Below are 6024 nucleotides of genomic sequence, written 5' to 3' on the forward strand. Positions count from 1 at the left end.
CCAGCCTTCGTTGTTTCCTGTTCGGGGGACCTTAACATGGAGTCAGGCATGGGCCTCGCTGCCAGTGGGTTCCCCGCTCTGGATCTGCATGCCAATGGTCAAGGGCTGAAGGGTGGCACGGGGGAGGGCCAGCTTTGGTGGGGCCGGGAGATTATGGCCAATCTTCCCCGTTTTTGGACTTCTGCTGCTGGTCAGTGTGACCTGGTGTAGGTGGGAGTGGGATCCCACTAGAAGCTGGGGGACCCATGAGAAGGGCCCAGGTGAATGGTGGTGGTAGCTCAGGAAGAAGACAGCTTCTTAGGGCATTGGATGTGGTCATCAGGAGCTGTTGTCCTGGCTTGTCCACTTGGTCACTAAACCCCCTCCTTCAAGCTGCTAAAACTGCATTCCCCAGCCTCCCTTGTACTCAGGTGTCTCCTATCTTCATGAGACGTGAACAGAATTGGGAAAGACCTCCCACGTGAGGTTTGGGCACTTGCCCTCAGCTGGATACCAGTGATAACCAGGCCATAGGCTTTGGTAGGGTCACTCGTTGGAAGGAGTAAAGCTGCTCATCACCTGGCCCCCGGCCTGGTCTGTTCCAGGAGCAAGAAATACGAGCTTTGTAGCTGAATGACTACTGCTTGGGAGTGTTTGCTAGGACTCTTAAAGTCACCCGAGTTGGTTGTCAGGCCTAAAAGCAGAGATAGAAGAGCTAAGGTTCGTACACATGGATACACACAACAGACATTTCCCTAAAATACGTGTAACATGAGAGTCCCATCCTAAGTTTAGAACACTTTAGGACATTTCTGGTCATTCGGTCTCACAAATTGGAATTTTTGTGAACTCTCCTTGAAAGGGGAAAAAACCTTTAACGTTCCTTGAAATAAAATTAGTATCTTAAGCCTTACATATCACACGACACACCATCTCGTATCGAATCTTCATCCTCTACCAGAAGCAGGTCGGCTTACACCCCCATATTACAAGCGACAAAGTGAAGCTCTAGGAAGGTCCAGTGATGTGCCTGAAGGTCACGTGGATGCTATTATGGAATTCAACAAGGGCACAGAGCTGTATCTCACCTTGCAGCACAGAAGTCCGGAATGAGCCTTAGCCAGCCCCAGCTGAGACAGTGGCTCCGGCTCTGGGCATGGTGCAATGAGCCTCCACGGCTGGGCCTCAGCTGTAGCGGGAGGTCAGGGTTCACGGCATGATCTGCTGAGAAGGGAGGCACGGAGCGTTGGGCTCTGACTCGGGGCCCCTCCCTCCACCAGAGCCCCTCTTGCTTAAACAGACCCGCGGCCCACACACACGGTGTCCACACACACGCATTCACGCCAGAGTAGTGACTGTTGGTTTTCCACACTTGGCTTAGTAGTGTGAAAACTCACGCTATGCAAGGGAAATGTAGATTGATTTTTTTTTTTTAAGATTTTATTTATTTATTTGTCAGAGAGCAAGAGCGAGCACAGGCAGACAGGATGGCAGGCAGAGGGAGAAGCAGGCTCCCCGCCAAGCAAGGAGCCCGATGTGGGACTCGATCCCAGGACGCTGGGATCATGACCTGAGCAGAAGGCAGCTGCTTAACCAACTGAGCCACCCAGGCGTCCCTGTAGATTGATTTTTAAACTAGTTTTCCTAATTCTGTGCTGGTGATTAAATGGTCTACAGGATTCATCTTGTTTGACAACTCGGATCATTCAGGGGCCTGCCTGGGCCCTGAGAAAGAGCAGTGAGGCTCTGTGGAGTTCTAGGGATCTAGGGAGGGGCATTTCGGTGGTGCTAGAGGCGTGTGTGCGGAAGCCCTAATGTCATGGTATTGGCAGGTGGGGCCTTCTGGAAGTAAGCAGGTCATGAGAGTGGACTCCCCGTGATGGGATCAGTGTCCTTAGAAGAAGAGACTCTGAGATGTAGGTCTCTCTTTGATTGTTGCCATGTGAGGATAGAAGATGTCCATTCCCAAACCAGGAGGAGGGCTCCTACCAGACACGGGATCTGCCCGCACCTTGATCTTAAACTTGCCAGGCCCCAGAACTGTGACATGTAAATAGTTTAATTCACCCAGTCTATGGTAAGTTGTTCTAACAGCTTGAACAGCTGAAGACGGGTAGTGTGAAGATCGTTGACCCAACGGACCCCGAAATAGCTGAATCCCACTCTGTCCGTCACCTCTCCTGCCCCACGAGTTTCCCTAGGGAGCAGTCCCAGGGAATGAGTTTCTTAGTGGGACACTGCAAGGTAATAGAAAAAATATATAATGGTCTCTATCCCTAGTTCTTGGCACAGGGCTCCTGAAAAAAATCCTTTGTAATCTCCTAAGTGATAAGAGCACGAGGAACAACTTTGATTCTAATATTTGGCCTTTCACCCTGATTCCCGACTCTGAGCTCCTAAATCCCTTGGAATTTCCTGGGTGATAGGAGCATCTTTTTGTCCCAATGAGGCAACTCTGGGTGGGCTCCTGGTGGGTTCGGGGATGGAGTGCCAATGGTCAAGTTAGAGAAGGTGAAACCCTTTAGGGCCAAAGGACCATGGCAGGGCCAACAGCAAGGGCCAGGCTCGCTGAGGCCCAGGGCAGGCAGTGAGGAGCCCGTTATTACAAGGATTCAGGATGTGAGCTCTAAACAGGAGGGGCTTCCCCTCTCACTGGCCTGGCTGCTGTGCCTGGGGTCACTGTGAACTCGAGGTATAAGGCACTGGATAGGATTCCTGATGGTCCAAACCATCACCCTCGGTTACAGAGAGCCTAACACAGCCAAGAAAAGCCTCCTCCTGTGAACTCTGCTAGCTAAAGCGAACGTGCTGTGCAACCTGGGGAAACTCGTCCCTTCTCTGAGCCTGTTTTCTCTTGCAAAAAGCCAGCTGGGCTTGATCGTGCGGGGGTGTTAGACGACCAGCTACTTGGCAGCAACGAGACTGCCCACGGGAGATGGCCACTCATTGTTATGTCACCTGAGATCCAGGTTGCAGGATGGGGCTGGAGTCCCAGGTCTGGTGACATGGCTTAGGAAAGTCAGTTTTTGCCCTGTTCAGGGCCAGTTGCTGGGACTTCATATTCAACTGGAAGAAACTGCTACCCTCCTAAGCAACCAGGGAGATGCCAGGTGACTTTTATAAGATGTACGTGTCAGAGGGCTTACCCCAGTCTCTTGGGGACTGCTGCAAGAGTTGGAACTGGAACTGAAGGTGGGCAAACCTTTCCCCTGCTGTGGACCTCTCTTTCTCCCAAGTTTTTAGTCCGACATAGAGCAAACAGGGTTTGCACTTTGGTTCAAGGAGGGCAAAGCTAAGAGCCCCGACTTCCTGTCCCCCTTCCCTAGAGGCCAGTAGAGCCCAGCTAACAAACCTCAGCTCTCTGTCTCTTATAGCCCTGCCCAGGCAAAAGGGCAAAGGTCACAGGGAAACCGGATTTCAGCTGGGAGTCGTCCCTAGGGTCCTTCTGCAGGCATGGCTGCCCTGGGCTGGACGGGGCTGTCTTGCAGGTGTGTAAGGAGCTGGACAGACAGGAGGAAAGCAGTAGTCTCTGAAGTGAGATGCCCAAGCCAGCGGTCTGGCAAGGTGACACAGTGGGATGCTGGAAAAATACATTAGTTAGTGTTTGCGTTGGTCTGGGTCAGAAGCAGACCCTGAGACGAGGACTGGAGCGCAAGCTGTTCATTTGGGTGGTGAAGAAAACAAAACAGTAGGTGGAGGAAAAGGGGACAGCCAAGAAAGTGTGTGCTGTCACTGGGTTACCACTGTGGGCTGCGGGAATTGAATCGTGTGGGAGAAACTCTCAAAGCCAGAGTAAACATACACATCAGAGTTGTGTCCTGCAAGGAGTGAGTTGGCTAACGCCACTGGTCAGATTGAGGACAGCTCCTGGGGGGGGGCGTTCATTCCTGTGGCACTTCCAACCTTCCCTAGAAAGGAAGCCTTCCATGGCAGCCAGAGAACCTTCCACTCCATTATGGCTGGGCGCACCTTCTTAGCCGGCGTGACTTTTGTAACTCAGAGGAGTACATGGGTATCTCAAGACAAAGGACTTAAAGGAATTGCCTCATTTAAAGTCACACAGGTTTCTCTTACAAAAAGGCAAGCATTCCAAAATTGCTAACCTGCTCTATGCTGACAGTGATTGTCAGTAATGGGACAGCTCGCAAATGTATTTGAAAAAATTATTTATTCTATAAGGTTAAGCAATCTTTTTCTTTCTTTTTTTTTTTGAGAGAGAGCGAGAGAGAGAGATTGAGAGAGAGAGAGAGCGCACATGTGTGCATGCCTGCAGGCAGGGGATGGAGAGGGGCAGAAGGAGATGGAAAGAGAGAGAATCTTAAGCAGGTTCCACGCCCAGCGCAGAGCCTGACATGGGGCTCAATTCCATGACCCTGAGATCAAGACCTGAGCTGAAATCAGGAGTCGGATGCTTAACCCACTGAGCCACTCAGGTGCCCCAAAGGTAAAGCAATCTTTTAAAAAGGTTTTATTATGTATATTTTTCTTCACTTTTTATTTTGAATTAATTTTAAACTTACAGAAAAGTTGCAATGACCAAATAGAGTTCCCGTACCCACCTCACCCAGCTCCCACTAACATCAGCATTTTCCACATAACCACAGTGGAATATTCAAAACCAAGAAACTAACATCAGCACCCTATTATTATTATTACTATTATTATTAACTAAACCACAGACCTTATTTGGATCTCACCAGTTTTTACACAAATGTTCTTTTTCTTTCCAGAATCCCATCTAGGATTCTGTATTGCACTTAATTGTTAATTATTTTCTTCCAAACTCTAATCTGGTAAACGGCACATAGTTCCACTGTAGAATTTGGTCAGGCTCGAAATTTGCGTGGACACATCACCGTTGTTCATTCGTTCTCCTGTTGTTGGACATTTGGGCTCTTTCTAGTTTGCGGCCAAAACAAATAAAGTGGTTGGGAACATTACAGCATTTGTATGGATTTACACGCTCGTTTCTCTGGGGTAAATACCCAGGAGAGGAGGGACTGGATTAGGTGGCAGGTGTGCAGTTAGTTTTTTGCTGATCTCCTTTCCAAAGTAGTTGGATCACTTTACATTTTCCACCAGCAATGTATGAGAGTTCCAGTTTCTCCACATCCTCACCAACACAGGGCATGGTCAGTCTTTTTAATTTTAGCTTTTTTAATAGGCGGGTAGTGGTATCTCATTGTGGTTTTAATTTGCATTTCCTTAATGACTAATATATGTAGCCTGGAGAGAAGTCCTTTATCAGATCTATGATTTGCAAATATTTCCTCCCAGCCTATGGCTTGTCTTTCCATTCTTTTAATGGTGTCTTTGAAAAAAACAGGACTTTTCCATTGTAATTAAGTCCAATTTAAGAATTTAACGAAAAATAAAAAAGAATTTAACGATTTGTTCATACCATACTGAAGTATGATCTATGGAATATAGCAAATAGTTATATTGGTATCTAAGAAATTTCTGCCTGATCCAAAGTCCAAAGATTTTCCTCCTAAGCTTTCTTAATTTAGGTTTTATGTTTTGGGTTATGGCTCATTTTGAGTTAATTTTTGTATGATTTGAGTCATTGGTCACAGTTCACTTTTTTACATACTAATGTTCAATAATTCTAGCACTATCTGTTGAAGGATTATTCTTTTTCCACTGAACCTTTGTTGAAAATCAGTTTCTGATTTTCTGTGGGTCTGTTTCTACCTTTTCTATTCTCGTCCTCTAATCTGTGGCTCTTGACACTAGTTTCATGCTGTGGAATAAAATAATGCTATTCCTCCAGCTTTGTTCCTGCTTTTCAAAGTTGTTTTGGCTATTTTATGTCTTTTGTATTTTCTTGTGTTTTAGGATCAGTTTGTCGACTTAAAAACAATTACTGGGATTTTGATTGGTATTGCATGGAGTTTACAGATTTGGGGGGAACTGATATCTTAGCAACACTGAGTCTTTTGATCCTGAACATGGTATACCTCTCCTTCAAGTTTTCTTTAATGTCTCTCTGCAGTATTTTGTAGTTTTCAGTGTAAACATCTTGTACATCTTTTGTCAAACTTA

Source organism: Lutra lutra, chromosome 4 (genome assembly GCF_902655055.1).
Source record: "Lutra lutra chromosome 4, mLutLut1.2, whole genome shotgun sequence".
Classification (NCBI taxonomy): Eukaryota; Metazoa; Chordata; class Mammalia; order Carnivora; family Mustelidae; genus Lutra; species Lutra lutra.